The sequence below is a fragment of the Scomber japonicus genome, chromosome 5, assembly GCF_027409825.1.
Source record: "Scomber japonicus isolate fScoJap1 chromosome 5, fScoJap1.pri, whole genome shotgun sequence".
In the NCBI taxonomy this organism is placed as follows: domain Eukaryota; kingdom Metazoa; phylum Chordata; class Actinopteri; order Scombriformes; family Scombridae; genus Scomber; species Scomber japonicus.
In genome coordinates, this window is record NC_070582.1 from 26,817,341 (window position 1) to 26,836,260 (window position 18,920).

Here is an 18,920-nt window from a genome sequence, read left to right on the forward strand (position 1 = left end):
AAATTAAAGAGATGATAAACTTGGAATGGATTAGAGGCTTCAGCAATTTTCAGTTTCTTTTCTCCGATGTGTACTTGGTCTTAAAACAATCAACTCTCTCTTTCTCTTCCTCTCTCTCTCTCTCTATCTATCTATGTGTGTGTGTGTGTGTGTGTCCAGTCAGTTTGATGAGGGTGTGGTGGTGGCACTGAGTCTAGGAGAAGTCTAGGTGGGAGCTGCTCCCTATCAGGGATGGCATGATATGCTAAAGCCGTCTTTTTTAATCTACAGTGTGTCCATACTGCATGATATGCAAAATAAATTATGAGGAGAAGAAAAAAAAAAAGAAAGAAAGAAACTATCTTTTGAATGACCTTGCAGGCTGGAGGGTTCGATATTTTCTCCCTCGCTGCTTAAAATTCTTGATATGCAAATGGGTGTCACAGTAATCCCTTGTCATTTGCTAGCTGGCTGCCTGGCGGTCCCCACACATTCTCTCTTATAAATCCATTGTCAGTGGCCGAAGAGAAGCTATAACTAAACAGCAAATATGTTTTATATCCATTTCAATTTAAAAGCCATGGAAAAAATATTTGCAACACTCAGCAGTTGATGAATATGGATTTAATCTAATGATATACAGGAGCTGTCTTCAAGGACAGCCTTCATGTCTACAGCTCTTAGTGTTTAGAGCTGCTGATTGGGATGCTAAATGATAGACAGGAGTGTGAGGGAATCATCATCTTGACAGCATTATGACAGGACCTCAGGGTGACATGCATCATCCTGTAAAAGGGGCTCAAACTCCACCATCATGCTGAGCTCAGTGTGAGGTGATTGGGCTTTTAGAGTCAATTAATCAGCACATTTATCTGCAACTATTTTTATAATCAAATAAAAAATAATTTAAAGTTATAGTTTCTAAAGTCATTTTTCCAATAAAGAAAACACCCAACGTTCACCAGCAGCTTCTTTCCAGGTGTGAGGATTTAATTATCTGTCTCATGTGAGAGGAAATTGATCATTTTTACATTTGACACTGTTGGAAGTCGACTTGGACATGAAGTCGCAGCCTGACTCTGAACACCAACTTATGAATCTTTGTGCACGTGTTTAATACTTTTTGAGCTCACAGTAGTTCTGTTCGGTGTTGCTTCCCTGTTGTTAGGTTTCATTTATGACCATTTTACCGAATGATTAAACATTTCAGAGAGCCGCAGCGGACAATTCCTTTTTTTTTATTTTTTTATCATCACTCAATAATGTGCTTATTATTCTCTTTTTTTCATTGAATAGACATTTGATGTATCAAATGTCAGAAAATAGAGAAAAATGGCCGTCATAGTTTTTCAAAGCACCAGATATTCAAATTTAGTGTCAGTATCAGTAGACCAAAATCTAAAGATACATAACTGAAGACAAAGAAAAGCAGATAGTCAGCTGGATTTAGGGGATGCTGGGTAATTTTGTTTATCAAATTGTTAATTAGATTTCTGTTGGTTCAGGGATCTAATATGTGGTTTCTGGACTTCTGGAAAATATAAGTTACATTTTGTTGCCTTTTCTTCAAATTGCATTTAAAAAGGTGTAAATGTCGCTGTCAAAAGTAGATAGGTAGTAGTGGAGCATCTTGTTGCTAAGCTCTTTCCTCCTGGTGTGTGGTGTGTCTGTGTTTGTGTATGTGTGTGTGTGTGTGAGAGACATGGATGACAAAAAAGTCCCTCTTTGGGCTCTCCAATCACACCCACAGACACCTCGTCTGCCCCCCAGGAGCTCCGTGAAGCCAGGCGACCGAGGCGAGTGTTTTCCTGCTTGCCCAGCACTCTGTTCTCCTTATCCTCCCCGACAGAGTCATTTAAATTACCTCCAATAAAGCATTATAATGGCAGCCGTAATAATGGTTATTATTATTTACCAGGCTGTGTGTGTGTATGTGTGTGTGTGTGTTTGTGTGTGTGTGTGTGTGTGTGTGTGTGTGTGTGTGTGTGTGTGTGTAGTGGGTGGGTGTTGGGTTATCATACAGTAGTTAATTATAATGGAGCATGAAGGCACACTATATGCGTAATTATCACTGCTGAGAGTCTCATTTATTTGGGGTGAGGAAAGGAAGACGTTGGCGGCATCACATTTGCATACTGTGCACGGCAACTTTACCCCCCCCACCACCACCACCCACCACCCACTCCCCACCCCCTTTCCTTTTTTCTTTTTTTGAAATCACCACAAGCAGCACAAGGTGCACCCTCATCACTTTGTCCACATGTGATAAGACCTTTGTTTCTCTCCATCTAGTCACGGATGGCTGAGTGCAGCGTTTGATGTTTGTGTAAAGGATTCCACTTTTCTGCACTGCTGACGGTTCGCTTGTTTCATTGTTGCGATATTCATATAAATCCACAAACTCCTGAAACTAATATGGCCTGTTTTTCCTCCCGCTGAAACAAACATCAAGGACAACAGTGTTTCTTCTTCTCTTGGCAAACAAACACAGTTTAACGGTCTAACCCTAACCCTAACCCTTTAACACCATATTTATGACATTTTTCCACTTTCGAATAAAACCTGAAATTTTAGAATCAACCCACTTTTTTTGATAGTTTCTGTTCTGACGCATATATCTGTGTGTGTGTGTGTGTGTGTGTGTGTGTTGCAATTAATGAGTGTTATCTGTTATCTGCTTGACCAGGAGCATAGACAGTTAACTCCTAGCGCTGAGACAAGACGTCATCTCCAGACTTAGCCAGGGTCAAAGGGGGTGAACTTTGGTTAGAGCGACGAAGTGTAAGTGAAGTGAAGAGACTGCAGTGCGAAGGTGGAGGGGAAAGGGTGGAGGGAAAAGGGTGGGGGGTGGGAAGAGTAAAGGGACAGGTGAAAAGAACGTGTGTGTGAGAGAGGAGGCGGCAGTGTGGAATAAAGAATATTGAGTTTGCAGTGCAGAGATAACTAATGAAGGGTGAAAGAGGGGTGAAGGTTTAAGGATCAATGAGAGTGAGAGATGAGGGGTGAGAGAGATTTTTTAAGAGCCGCAATTCAGATAGTGAAATTAGAGGTGAAGTAGGAAGTGGGTAAGGTGAAGATATAGAAAGATGAGGGAGATAGCGTATGAAGAAATGACAGCGAGGCCGTCATGTTGGCTCTGTGGGTAAAGGTACTCAAAACAGCACGGGACTGAGGTCGGTGTCATTTAAACACTTTTCATATCTCTCCTTGAAGGATCATTTCAGTATGAAAACAAGTTTTATTTTAAGAAATCTGTTATAACATTACACACACTAAAGTAATCATGGAAATCTGGGGTTGTGGTAAGATCACTAAAACAACGTCAGACGATCAGACAGCTGTTTATCCAGATGATCCACGTTATTTGGAGGTGAATTATCAAATTGCACTCAAAGTGTCAATAAAAATAGTGAGACCAACGCTTTTCGGCTTGCAGCTTTCAAATGCAAACAGCATTTAAAGTGTTTTATGATGGAACTTACTTAGACAAAAAACAAGGCCCTGATGAAGGCTGCAAGCTGAAATATGTTGGTGCTTTTATAGACACTGTTTCCTTGCTGTGCCACATTGGAGGGACAGTAATAAACAGTGGACAACAACAACTGTCCAACAGCTAACATTTGGATAACAGTACCAAATGGGCAATACTGGCCACATCTAACCCCTCTTTGCCACATTTACAATCATAATACAATGTATCAACCGTGGGCTCCAGCAGAACCAAGCCAACCCACATCCATCCATCTCGTACTGTGCTCTCTTTTCTGTCTCTTTCTGTAACCTTCCTCCATATCTCCAGCCAGCAGACTCCCACGTCTCTCAGGAGGAGGGTGTCCCTGCGAGCTTCCCTGTCAATTCCACCCATCAATCAAACCGCTGTGGGGATGATGATTGGTTGTCGTGTGTCCAGAGGGCTTGTCTTGTCAGTAAGGTTTTAGACACCTTTGAAGTAGTCTGCAGTTTGAAGGGACTCTGTGGAGGCATGTTTTTTTTCACCATCAAAACAGTACAGAAACAGTGTTGTATGTGGGTCATAGGCTAAATATGAAGTTACAGCGAGCATGTGGTTAGCTAAGCCTAGTTTATCTTAGCATTAAGCCTAGAATCTAGGGGAAACAGCTAACCTGGCTCTGTCCAAGTGCAACAAATTCCACCAATCAGCACCTCTTAACCTCACTAGATAACACATGACATGTAATTTGTGTAACCCAAACAAAAACAATGTAAAAGTGTTTTAATAAAAAGCATGTAAATATATTAATTTATTGTACAGTAGCCTTCTGTCCTATTTTTAAGGCTCCCTATTGGGACCTTAACTGCAGCTGTTATTCAAACTACTTACTTTAGTTGTCTTCTAATGAGGGCATAACATTTAAACAAGTAGCATATCTTGGATAGGGTTGTTGTGATGAGCTCCTCTTAGTGGTATCATGACAATAACAAAGCACAAAAAGCTCATAATAAATCTGTGTTTATTCTAAAACACATGTCCATAAAATAAGATGTTATGTGTATGTATATCTGAACCTAAACCAACTCAGGATCATTTTTTTCAGCATTAACAACCAGGAGAAAAGCTGTGTTATAACTTTTAACCTTGGCAGCAGGAGCTCATGAGGAGCATTCAAAGTCAGCGTTGCCCTCTGCCTCCATCTCCCTCACTCCTGATCTCCACCACATATTCTGACTGACTCACACACTGTCACACATCTCTCCATCCTGTCTGTGATGTGTCACTCCCCCCCCTCCATCCCCAATGATTGATAGGCGAAAGGCTCTAATCTAAAGGGACATTTCTCCATGCTGTCCGGCTGCTATCAGCCCAGCAGCCCCCATACACCCGGTGTGTGAGCACATGACAGACCTGGTGCTGGTGGGCGGGACAGGACACTGGCACTCTTGATTACCAGGCTGTCCGATTCCTGCATTCTCCTGCAACCACCTCACAACATCCTGTATATGTGACAATATCACAATGTTTAATTTGGTAGATGCTGTTATCCAAAGCTACCTACACATGAGAGTTAAAACAACACAAGCAAGGATCTAGTCAGGAGAGACGCAAGCCAATGCTATAAAGCTAAGCTCAGGTTTGATAGGACATAAGTGCCAACAGGCTAAGTCCATCAGGTTCAAGGGTGTTAATGAAAGAGTTGGGTCTGAAGCAGTTTCCAAAAAGATCCACAGGGACTCTGCGGTTGAATGGAGTTTGGTAGCTCGTTACCACCCCGGGGAACTACAGAACAGAAGAGTCTGGCTAGCATCTTAGGGTGATGGTGGTACCAGGCACCTTTCATAGGCAGAGTGTGATGAGTGACATATGACCTGAATGAGGCAGTTCAGGTAGGCCATACGTGCTGCCTCGTTCTGGACCATATGCAGAAGTTTGAACGTACATTTGCAGAGGCCTGCCGGAAAGGAGTGCTCAGACAGGTGGGGTCTAATCCTCTTGATGATGTTCAGGGCAAATTGACACGACCGAGCAATCAAGGCCACGGTTAGTTGGTCATCAATCATGACACCCAAGTTTGGGGCAGACTCTGTGGGCATGAGTTGGGTTGATTTGAGCTGGATATTGATCTGTTGGTGTAGGGACCAGCTGGGATGACAAGGAGCTCAGTCTTAAAGAGGTTAAGCTGAAGGTGGCGTTTCTTCATCCATGCCGAGGATCAGCGAGGCATGACTAGATCTGAGGTTGAGATTGTGAGGTGGTGGGAACGATAGGAAGAGCTGGATGTCGTCAGCATAGCAATGGTATGAAGAACTATGGGAGTGGAAGATTGCACCAAGTGAGGTGGTGTGTGTGTACATTAACATTATGTTGTTTTTAGGTGATATGTTCAGTTCAAAAAACCCCAACAGTTTGGGTCACGTCATTTAATGCAACACCAGTGAATATAAACCCACATATGTTGGCAGGATCAGAAACGAAAGAAGCTGAATCATTTACTGTATATGCAGTTTCCTTTTCCCATGAAGGCTTACCATTAAACAAACATATTACAGCAATATGGTCTAGTGAGCAGTATTTATATACTTTACCTTTAAGTAAACCGATGAGATATGTTCGATGTGTTTTATATTATAGTAATGTTATAAAGTGGTTGTTTCATTTCTCATTTCTCCCCAACATGCTTTTGATTTGAAGCAGCCCTACTGAATAATATAACACGTATTTTGCTGCCTTAATGAAACAGTTTATCACTGCCTTCATACAGTGTAGAATTAGTTAAATGAACCGCTTAATAAAATGAGATAATAAGGGAGAACTGGGCATGTTTCCTTATTTGAAGCTGATTGAGCATCTCTCAGAATCCTGTGAGCAGCTGGAGGTAAATATTAGTTTGTGTGGAGGCTGATGGAGCTCAGTTGTTGGCTGAAATGTGACAGATAAAATTCTGGTAAATTGTAATGAGGCTCATGATCTCTACCCAGGTCTGTATTTTTATTAAGCCCCACCTTTGTACATGAACACGTGACACCGGCATGAAGCCGAAGGTCTAACTATCTCCCCTCTTGTCTGTTTTGCCTCCTTTACCATAAAACATACAGCATGTTCTGTGCATTTTACTGTCATCATATCTGACTATTTATTATAGTATGGATTTTAAAAATATTGAAGCTATAATCCTAGTTCGAGTCAAGTCCTAACCTTACACTGACCCCTTTTAGCAATGACAACCAACACAAGCTCAATTTTTGCTCATTTTCTATGCCCTTGAGAGGATGCTCACACCCTGTAAGAATAGACGTATGGGAGGAAGGGGGGGGGGCATGTCTCCTGCTTTCAGCTCATTTTCCCCATCTTCACCATATCTGTCTTATCGTGCTCTGTCTCTCGTTCTCTTTCTGCCCTCTACAGTATCTTGGCCTCACCAGTTTCCTTCCCTTATTAGACAACGATCACTTGTTGGCCAAGTCTGAGAGGACTTTGTGTGCTACTGTAAAGCGGTGGTAGAAAACTCAAATTAGTTCATCAAATGTGTTAATGCCCTTTCGGCTATGAGATCAACTGCTCACACCCTCGCTTGTATTATTTCCCCACACACACTTCTCTCCTTTGAACCTTGAATCTAACTTAGGTTTCTAATTTAGGCCAACATAACAGTGTAACCAGTAGAGAAACATTTGGGTTACAGCAGTTTGATAAAGGAGAAAATATCCATGAAGGTGAAACTGGTCTTATATTTAAAACATATTGTTCAGTTGTATTATTTTTAGATGAAGTTGGTCGTGTTTGGAAATGAATTCCTTCACATATTCAGAGCAGTAGGCCACTCTTTGGTTCATCTTATTGAATCTAGCAGCAGGGAATATAAACCCAGATATATGGTGGAGGTCTGAATAGAAATAATAATTTAAAAAAACAAATCCTCGAATCCTCTCAGTTTCCAAGTCAAAGCTTCCTCTACCCTTCAGCGGTCACCATTAAACAGCCCGATGCTTTACTCCAACAGTATTTGTGTACTCTGTCTAGATATGAACACTGACTACAAAGACAGGAAAAAAAGGGAATCTCTGTGTTTTACAGCCGCTCTCATGTTCCCTCTGTTTGTTCGCTTCACTCGCTGCTCTCTTCTTGGTCTTGTCTGTTTAATTGGTGAACCTCTAAATGACCCTGAGTGTGTCGAGCAAGTCTATCACTCTTTAACTTTTCCTACGTCTCCCTCTCCCCGGCCGGCGCTGCCGATACCGGCCTGATTGAAACGTCCTTTTTCGCGGGAGCCAGAAGGAGTTGTTAAAGCAGACATGAATTAATGATTGAATTAATTATCGGAGTCACATACCGTACAATTAATTTTGTGGCTTTGCCTCAGTCTTTTTTCCTCTCCCCCGTCTGTGCGTAGAGAATGTCAAGAAACATTTTCTAATTAATTTATGTGTGATTATCAGGGATAGTTTCTGGAAGGTCTCCACTTTCAATTTGTGACAGGCTACAGCAGAGGAGAGAGGGAAGGCTGGGAGAGATGGAGGTGGGAGTGAGAATAAGGGAGCGGCTGTGCTCGTAGAGTACGTGCTCTAACACACACACACACACACACACACACACACACACACACACACACACACACACACACACACACACACACATACATATAGTCAGTGAGGTTTGAATGAACTTACATTCTCTTGTTCTCTCTGACACGCACACAGCTTCACATTCAAATCTCAACCAAGAATTCCTTTTTCCCCGTCGAGTCGTGACTCCAGTCAGTAATGTTTGTCTTTAACCTAAACATGAATATTACACAAAACAAGTTTTTTGACTGTTGACTTCTAAACATAAGACAGTATACATAGTATACTTTCTATAGGTGTATTTTACATTTCCCTGAATGCAAGATTTGTGGAATTCACAACACTCTCAGGGTAGTTTTGGATAGTCTACTGTAGCTTAATATAATAAAAGAGTTATTGGTTGCTGTAGTCAGTCCTTCTCTATTTTGGCTATGAAAAATCCAAACAATACCTTAAATTATGCTGAATATGAAGCTTCACTGAAATAGAATAACATTTTTTTTTTTTTTTACATTTTTTACAAAAGAAAAACAGAACTTTGAAAGATTTCAACTTATTTTGCATAATATGACTTATAGCAATAGCAGTGACCTTTTGCATAACAGACAATAAAATGTTCTGCCAACAGAAACTCAGTCCTTACCCGCAAAATGTCCAGCGCACAAAGCCAACAGTCTGAAGCATTGCTAGTGGTTGTTCATTACATTCCACAGTATCAAAGAGTTAGATGGAAGAACAACAGCATACTTATTATTTAATCACTCTTTACAGTAGCTGGTCTAAAAATGTAAAACTAGCCCTGAGGGTGACACTAAAGCAAAGATAATTGGATCAAGGTGGTAACAAGACCTACAAACACTGTGGAGTTGTTTTACCACTAGCTGGAGAAACAGTTGGTAAATCAGTGTCAAGAATAGGGATGTCATCTTTCTGCATAGCTGGCAGTCTAGCCACTACTACTATACAGTATGTCAGCTTCAACTGAAAATGACAGACACTCCACTTCTGATTGGTCAAAAGCCAGTTAACACAATGTCAGGCTGAGTGAATGATGTGAAATGGAATAGCAGTTCTGGTTTCAAGACCATCATTATTTTAGATATATGATCATATTTTTTATATTTCTGAATAAATGTGTTACAGTGGTGAGAAAGCATCCTGAAATAAAAATAGGTCCAAACGATGACAGCCCTAATATTTATATGACATACATTATATATTTATATATATATATATATTCTGTGCTGGTTGTTAACAAAAGAGGAAAACTATTCTATTTTGTGTGCCGAGAACTTCCTGCATTTTGCAGAGTTATCAAAAGAGGTAAAAATGTATGGTAAAAATTAATTTTTACTTTTCACTTTTGTACTTAAGTACATCTCATACCCGTTACCTTGTTACTTTTACTTGAGTAAAGAGTTGAATCAGTAATTCTACTTAAGTAATACATGATGACCAGAGCAAAGCTGTCGTTCCATTGTGAAACTTGAAAGTGACACGTTTATGTCTGGACGATAACACCAAAGTGTCCTATGAGGAGTAGTCAGCCTGATTTTGGTTCATTAAGAAATATGCGTATGCTTTCAGATTGTATACCAGTGTGTTGGATGCGCGCATGTTGTCTTGTGACTGGGGTCGGGTTATGCTGGACTCTCTCTTTCTCACACAGTAGCATTTTTATCAGCAATAAATGAAACTACCCACCAATAGTCAGGTGATTGAACTCCAAAATGAAGTTTCTGCATGTGAATGTCAGTATTCTTTGCATTTGTTTGTCTTCAGTGAGGAGGGGGAAGGGGAGTAGGGGGGGAGGGAGGGCTCATCTCATCAACAGTAGCCTTGTCACTTGTTCTGTTTTCACCCCCTTCGTCCTCTAACAGAAAAAAAAATGCTTTTAGTTTTTTTTTTTTCTCCCTCATTTTATCTTTCTTCGCATATTTGTGAATTTGCATGTTTGCTTCTTGCTCTTTTCTGGTGGTGTATGTATTTTGTAGATAAAAGTTCAGCAGTGCAGTTAAGAGAAATTAGTTGGGTAAACAGTGGTAAATGTCAATGATAAAGTTCTGTTGAAGCTCATCTGATTAGCAGGGCTACGCAGGTGTCTTATCTTGCCTTTGCAACAGAGGGTAAAATGGAAATGATTGCGTGGTCCTGAGCAGTAGATGCCTATCCCAGAAATGTCTATCTGCCGCTGAGCTGAGCCTGCCGGACTCCAGGGACCCAGGGGTGCTGCATGGAGGATCATGAAGAGAAAGACAAGACAGAGAAAAGAGAACGCAATCACGTCTCTCTTGTTGTTAGATTGAAGCCTTTTTTTAATCAGTCAGTGTTAAAAATGATATGAGTGGTCATTAATGTTTAAAAAAAAAAGGTTGGCAAATCTACAGAATTCATAAATCTAAATTGTAGACTTTTCAGGAGCTTTACGTTTAAAAGCAAAAAAAAAAAAAAAAAAAAAAAAAGCAGAAACAAAGGTGGTAAATCAGCCATTTCTGCTTCAATGCTGGTAAGTGAGATAACAGGGACGACACAAAATTAAATGTTGAGTGATTTAGTGCCTAGAAAAGGTTCCTATGTGTTAGGGAAGCAAATGGGAAGTGTAATCAGGATGAGCGTTCAAACCTGCCAGTGCTAGGCGAAAAAGAATAACTGTTGGAAATTATTTTTACCACTATGGTGACCAAAGCCTAACCATAACCTTAACCCTTTTAGCTCATCATTTTGGTGTTCTGGCCTTACATTTATTGTATGTACTAGTCTCACTCTCACTCTCCAGTGTCTGCTGGATGTGTCAACTATGCAACAGTGAGCTAACACAGCCATAACAAATTTATAAGATGATATTATATCAGGGCTGTGTGCCTGCCAGCTGGATTTGGGAGTTCTTCTGCCAACAGTGTCCAAAAAATCAATAGATGCAGCTCTACAAACACACATTGGATTGTTCTTTCAACTTCATCATTCATAATTTAATGCTCCATTTGTTATTATGATACCTACAGTATTTTAATGATAATTTGTGCACATTAATCAACAGAACAGAACATTAAGTATGCGTGTTAAATAACACAATCTGAAAAGTATGTATGTTAAATAACACAATCTGAAAAAAATCAAATCTCAGTCCTTTTTTTAGCAGTTTTTCATGCATTGCATTACAGAATTGCATGTGTGCAGCCTGTTGAGTCTTTGCTAGTCAGATTAATTGCATATTGACTCTTTAATCAAATTAAAGAGTATGGTGTAGACTTGCTCTATGTGTAAAGTGCCTTGAGATGACTTTTGTAGTGATTTGGCACTATATAAATAAAGATTGATTGAGTGCTGCTTGGTCTCCAGTGTAGCAGCAAAACTGGGACAAGAAAAAATTGAATACATTTTTTTTTATAAAGGGAGCAAATTAAGTAATTTAAGGGTGTCACTGACAATTTAAGGAGATAAATTACAAATTTTATGCATATGAATTACCAAAAATGTTACTGTTGATACCACCTGGTTTCGGAATATCCAGTATGTCAAAACTATATAGTAGCTCATAATATATAGATTGTTTTTACACATTGCTGCATGTGTTATACATTTATATGGTTTACTTTGTAATATCTCCTTTCACTTTGGTGCTACAAGGTCCCATATCCCCTCTCAGTCCATCCATTTTCTTTACCGCTTATCCTCTAGAGGATCGTAATCTCAGCTGACATAGGGCGAGAGGCGGGGTACAACCTGGACATGTCGCCAGTCAATCATACAACATACACAGGTTTAACACATAGAGACAGACTACCATTCACACTCACATTCACACTTACAGGCAATTTAGAGCTACCAAGGAACCTAACATGCATGTTTTTGGTCTGCGGGAGTACCTGGAGAGAGCTCACACAGGCATAAGGAGAACATACAAACTCCACACAGGAAGGCCCCAGCCCTACAATCTCCTCTGTGCTCATTAAATACAGTGCATGATACAATATGCAAGTGCGTGGACTTGTAATGTGTTGAGTGTGACAAAGGCTTTGAATTGGATTTGACATCATGTAAACATACAGCGCAGATCCTTTCTAATGATGCCAGGACTGCATTATTTGTCCTGTGTTTCCCATGAGAACTAGAGGGAGAACAGGAGCGTGAGGTGTTGGGATTTGTCATTCAGTAGAGGTTAAACCCCACCTATTAGTGCGGGGTCGGAGTAGCACGCAGATAAAGATTTCCTGTTGTACGGTGTCAAAAAATCAATAGCTCCGCTGCGATGTGCTCATTTGATATCAACAATAGTCTTCTTTTTTTTTTTTAAATCAATTAGGCCGGATAGAGGAGGACATCAGTGTTGGGTTACACCTTTCTCTTTTTTTTCTCCTGCATTCCTCATTGATATCCAATTAGACAGGCTGTTGTTGAGAATGCTCATTTTCATTTAATGACAAGGTCTGATGTCTTTATGCTTGGTTTTTGCATATGTAACTCACTGCACACTGAGGCTACAAAGTGTTAGACTTCATTCTTTTCATAATGGACAAAGAACATCATGCAGAGAGGTTACTAATCTAACCTCAGTAAAACAACAGCCACTTAAACAAAAAGGACACATTCAAAAACTTGCAATGTAATTCCATCTTGGGGAATGAAAAGGTGTTAAAAAAAAAAGCCCTTAAAAACTGTTTTCAATTTATAGTTTGTGGATGAGGTATGAATAGATAGCTAGATATCTAGAACTTGATGTGTATTAAACCTAAATAGAAGGTTTTACCTTACATAAAAGCATAACATAAAAATGGAGAGCTGTGGTCTCTCTCATGTTTATTAGACAAATGAAGAACTACTGCAACCAACATTTTCATTAACAATTAATCAGTAGACTATCTGTTTCAATCAACCTTGTGGTATGTAAAATGTCAGCTGTCATATTTTGTATTCATTTTGCTTGTTTTTTACAACCAAAAGTCCAATACCTAACAATATTCATTTTTACAATAATGTCTTACATCAGTAGGATTAATGTCATCTGACAAAGACCAAATGTTACTTACAGTGACTTGACGGGAACTGAGAGGCATCGCAGAACCACAACCGAAAACAAAACATTGAGTTTATGCTAATTTCAAGACTTTTAATCTCATATCTATGTTGTGTAATGTACAGTAGACAAAAAGTCAAGTGATTTACATACATTTACATACATGCATTTTGGACAAGTTACTATAAATTGTTTAATGAATATAAAATAAAATTGGTCCCAAGCTACTTCCATGTGGGACTCCATGAAACTTAAAATTGCTGTCAAAGAAGTACAATCACAAATGACATAGTTAAGTAAAACGCTGGACACTACCAGGATGTTTCTTTTGAAAGACAAAAGCTAATCCTTTAAAACCATTCCCAGTAAAGTAAATAAGAATTTGACTGAAAACAAACTTCTGACGACCAATAACAAGACAGCAGAAATTCTTAAAAGGCCTACAATTAAAGCAAGTGAATCATCTGCTCTCTCTTTGGATGAGGGTCTAGTTTTGGATTATTTCCAAAGTTTTGGACAGTTCTTACTAGCATTCATTAATAATATGATGTATCAGTTGAGATAACAGCCCACCTGCAAGTTTAATTAATTTTCCTTCCAAGTTACCTGGAGATGTATCATCTGAGAACGCAACAATTAATCTGCATGATTAAGGACAGAATAACATTTTTGTCCCTCATGTAAGTTCCAATAGGGCTGCATGTTAAGTGGACATCTTCAATCATTCTTTTAGTTGATAACATAAATATTTAGCAATTATGGCTTCATTATGAAAGTGACCTTTCACTATAACTTAAACAGTTACAACTTTCATTGGTAGTGTCTCTCTGGCCGTCTGCTTCATTTATGTGCTACTTTTTAAGCTTTATCTCTCTGAAACATGAAAGATCCACTCATCAGTAAGCTATGCTGCGGTGTTACATTCAGTGACCTTTTACAGAATTGAGCATGTCCATGCAATAACTTTATCAAAATATCCATCAACTTTGCAAATTTGGCATCATTCACAGTCCCATGTTATGTAATAGGGGTGTCTGCCTTTTAAAGTTAAAGTAGCTCCCACTACTGTGCAGGATTTAGTGTCATCTAACAGTGAGGTTGAAGGTTGCAACCCCTCCCTCTACCCTTCCAAGTGTGAAGGAGAACTTACAGTGGCCATGAAACTCGTGAAAAAGACCCTCTCTAGACCCAATGTTAGGTTTGTCCATCCTGGGCTGTAGTAGAAACATGGAAGTGCAACATGGCGGACTCTGTGGGAGAGGACCCACTCCGTATATAGATATAAAGGGCTCATTTTAAGGTGACAAAAAGACAGTTATTGTTATTTTCAGGTGATGATGCACAAATGAAAACATATTTATGAATAGTATATTTCATTTTTTGTCATATGTGTTCTGCTAGATGTCACTACATTCTACACTGTAAAGGATCACAGTGGTAAAAATTTAGATAGTTTCACAATAAACTTTATGGTATAAAATGTCTGAAACAGTAAATTTCACTGCAAATTTGATAATTACATTAAAATAAAACATATGCACATATATTAAACTTGAATTTCAAAGATGGATTTATAACTTTAAAAAATATTTTAAAAAATGGACAACATATAGACCGTTACCGATATATCAGTGACTGGCCAATATCAGCCCATAATATCGGCTGACCAATATATCACTTGGGCTCTAATGTTTATATTTAATGTATATCAGCATCAGAGCCATAAACTAAATAATCTATAAATCTGCTCTGTGTAATTTGTATTGACAGGACTCGGTCATCGTTAAACCGGTAACACAAAGAAAAGATGCAGATGTGAAAATCCTGTAACATCATCATCAACATTATTCTGGTCTCCTCTCTTTCTCTCTCTGCCCAACCCCTCCCCCCCCCCCCCCCCCCCCACACACACACACACACTCATCGGTTAATTGCGTTAGTCATTTCATTAATGACGGACTGATTGTTTTATTGTGTTGGTTCATCAAAGAGGCCTGGACGCCCCAGTGGCTGCTGAAGCGTCCGTATTGATAAGGCTTTGTGTGTGTGTGTGTGTGGTGACAGGGAGTGTATATCGGTGTGATGGTGTGTGTGTGTGTGTGTGTATGTGGGCACTGTGTGTGTTTGGCTGCCGTGTGTCAACGTGTCATCTTGTGGACGTGTGTGTTTTGTGTGTTTGAGAGAGAGAGAGAGAGTGTGTTTGTGTGTGTGTGTGTGTGTGTGTGTGTGTCAAATCTAAATGAGTAAGGCAGTGTGGATACTGTGAAGCTGGTTGATATTGATAACAAGCCCATCCAGCCCTGTGTTTTTCTGGGAATAGGTCATCTAGCAATGACAAAAAGAATGGTGTGTGTGTGTGTGTGTGCTGCTCTTACAGTGTATAGCACTGATGGGGGCAGTATCATACAGAGCAGTGAGGGTAGTAGCAGCCATATTGATAATGAGCGCTGGGTTCTTGTGCAGGTCTGCGGTGGGCAGGAGGGGTAATTAACAAGGATTAGGTTTGTTGGAGGCCTCATGTTACCCCAGTGAACACTGCTAACCTGGTGGGATTAGCAAGCAGTACTCATTAGTGGAGGTGCACCGATAGCATTTTCTCCCAACTACTAGACGGTACTGTTTTATTAAAGCAGACTCCCTGACAATGACTTAATCTACAGTCACTGATGCCGCCTTTAATTAACTGGTTACACTCCACCATTTACATTTATATACTGTGTATGTACATTTTCTCATATTCTTTTAACCAGATGAGCAATAATGATGAGTGTGAGTTATGAAATAGAGAGTAAGTTAGGTAATGTAGTCAGAACACCTTATCATCTTTAGTGTGTTGACAGTACCTAACCAACTCAAAACAGCTCATCCTAACCAAGGGGTATGTTGTTATAGCATCGATGTCAGTGTAGCTTTATCTGCTAATTAAAGTACTAGTCACTGGAGAATGACTGGCTCTGATCTTAAATAGTCTAGAAACTGTTGGTGGACCACTGCTCATATCATTATACAGTAGGGCGATTTGAACAAAATCTCATACCGTGATTTAGGTCAGTCAAATCGCGATAACTATACCTATCCTGATATAACACGTCTAAATATAATGAATAAATAGTTGGACATTATGTTGCATTGATGACATACTGAAGATCAGTTGTTTTAGGTGTGTAGCAGTGAATGAATGGACGCTGCTTTTGATTGTTTTTTGCAAAGTGAGGGACATATTCGATAACGTCAGCCCGCACATTGTTAAAACAACAATAAAGATACCATGGCAGACAATATATATCATAGATCCCTATTATACAGTCTATGTGTGGTGATAACATTGTTTTTCTCGCCTTAAGTTGATTCGGTATGTTTGCATCCACCTGGTTGTCTTTACTCAGATTTCTTTGCAAGGCCAGATATCTGGGGGGAAAAACACAAGATATTGAAAGATTTTACATAAAGCTGAGATGAAAAAGTTGACAAATCAAAAGAAAAAGAACAAAAGATGAAAAAGATGAAGTGATAATGCTGATGGAAACAGATTTATGAAATACAAATGAATGTGTCTCTATCCTCAAATGGTATGTAAACATCAAGAGGCGGGTACATCAAGATAAATGGTTGGTGGTCCCAATTCTCCAGTTTGGTGCCATTAATCCACCACAGAAGAAGAGGACACAACGAAACAAGTTTTTCACCTTAGCCTAAAACTTACTTGAGATGTTTTCACTTTAAAAAAAATCACTGTGCACAAAAACAGGTGGATGGAAATACACTTCAAGCCACACCTAAGCTGGACTATTTGCAATAGTATTCGTTGTATGTTCTCCACAAGTGGAGTTTAGGAGTGTAAGATGTGTCTATACATCAAGATCACATTAAAAGATTCCATGGAACTTCAGTGTAAATACTCGGGTTGACCTTGCCCCAGCTAGAACAACTAATGACCTGTTTGGTTTACCTAAAGGTAAGCTGACATGAAGCTGACGGCTCCACAGGTCATGAAAGGAAGAGGATAACATGTGTCCAGCCTTAATAATTGACAAACTAATGCTTGGGTCTGGCTTGTTTATAAGTTAATATCTGTGTTGGCTCATCGAGGTCAAATCCTTGCACAGTTTCACAATGAGGGTCAATGGAGCTGGTCAGGCTGATAAGACTCCCATGTGGTGAGGATCAGCCAATGGCATAGAGGCAGACTGGACATTGATGGAGTGGTGAGATAAGGAAGGTCAGAGTGGCCAAACTGAGAGAGGAGATAGGATACTGACTGGACAGACACTGGACTTCAGACTCTGTAGGCAGCAGGTTAGACTGTCTGAGGAGTCATGTTTGGGTTGGCGCTTGACCTAGGACTGAAATCTGACGCTGACCCAACTCTAACCTGGAGCATTTGTGTCCAAACCCCCACCAACAAAAATCAATGGATCTCATGTGTCAGGAGCCCAGACCTCAAACTTCCCAAATAAATCCTTCTTTAAAAGAAATCTGATGTATTCTAACAAGAAAGCGCTACTACTGTCGATTACCCTCAACAATATTTGTGAAACTGAACTCCCACCAAAACCTGAGTCATTCAATAAAAAATTCAGCCCAACCTGACCCAAGGAAAACAGTTCAGATCAGCTCCTGTTGCATCTGGCGTCAGTGTCAAGCTCTCATGTGCATCCAAGCAGCCCAAAAAAGTCGTGCTGGTTACAGAGTGACCATGACCTTTTCATAAACGCCTGATCCTAATAGGACCTCCTTCTCTAAAAATGTGAGCATAATCTTGTACATTTTATCTAGGGTGTAGTTCTTTATAATCACGTAGATTGTCAAAGCAGTTTGGAGCCATGAGTTAAGAGAAACGTACCACTTCTGTGTGACTTTGCCACAACAGTCCCGACAGCCAAACAATCTTTTTTTGGGGGGGGCTTTTTCTATTAAATTAACGTCTTCTCCTCTGCAGCGCTTTTACGTCCCGCAAACCACGGCTCCTTCCTGTTCCCCCTCCATAACCACCCCTGCTCCCCTCCCCCTGACACCTCCACCTCCACCACCGCCGCCACCCCCCCACCGGCTGTGGGAAAGCCATTTTATCAGCGTCTGTCCGTTGTTCTCTGGTGGGGATAGATACAGAGAAGATAGATGAGTGTTTTGACATGGAGAGTGTTAGACAAACACTCTTATCAGGCCCGCCACTTTAGACCGACCCCCCGAAACAGTTGGCTGAACCATGGACGAGATGAGGAGGGGTAGGGAGGAGGAGGAGGAGGAGGAGGAGGAAGGGTGGGAGGGGTGGGGGGGTGGGGGGCGCGTGTAAGGAGAAGAGGGGAGGCAGAAATCTCTATGTATTTTGATCAGAAGGAGAGAGTGAGAGAGAGAGAGAGAGAGAAAGGGGTGAATGGTCATAGAGAGCATAGAGAAAGCTTCTCCAGGAGCAGAGCCTGAGGCTGAGCAGTCGGCATTAATCCCATCCAGTCAGTCACTGTTCTCAGTCCCCACTGCAATACTCTCACTAGTATTGCTCCAACTTGTTCATTAATCCTCAGATGTGCAGAGACTTCTTTTAAAACTTCCAGAGTGCCTCTTCTCCTGCAGCCCAAGCTGTCTAAAGTTTTTAAATAGATGGCTCAGTCCCCCCTCCTCCTCCTCCTCCTCCTCCCCTCCTCCACCATCCCTGCCGGCTATCTGGCTCTATCTTGGCTGCAGCAGGCTCAGACCACAGCCGTCACTGCCATCCTTCTACAGTTATCACTTTGAGGAAGTACACAAGAAGTTTCCCCTGCTTGAACCGGGCCAGGACAGAAAGTGCTCAGCTTGTATCAAACTCCCCCTGCTGTCGAGCCACTGCCGCTTCATCTCCATCTGCTGCTGCTGCTGCTGCTGTCACAAGGGTTCAGTTCAAGTTCAAGCCATATGCTGCTTTTGATGTTTC

At 40.5% G+C, this 18,920-nt stretch overlaps 1 protein-coding gene across 1 annotated transcript in view; it reads left to right on the plus strand.

Moving 5' to 3' along the window:
* Nucleotides 1–18,920, plus strand: part of zfpm1 (zinc finger protein, FOG family member 1) — a 107,625-nt gene that overhangs the window by 61,631 nt on the left and 27,074 nt on the right. The window lies entirely within an intron of this gene.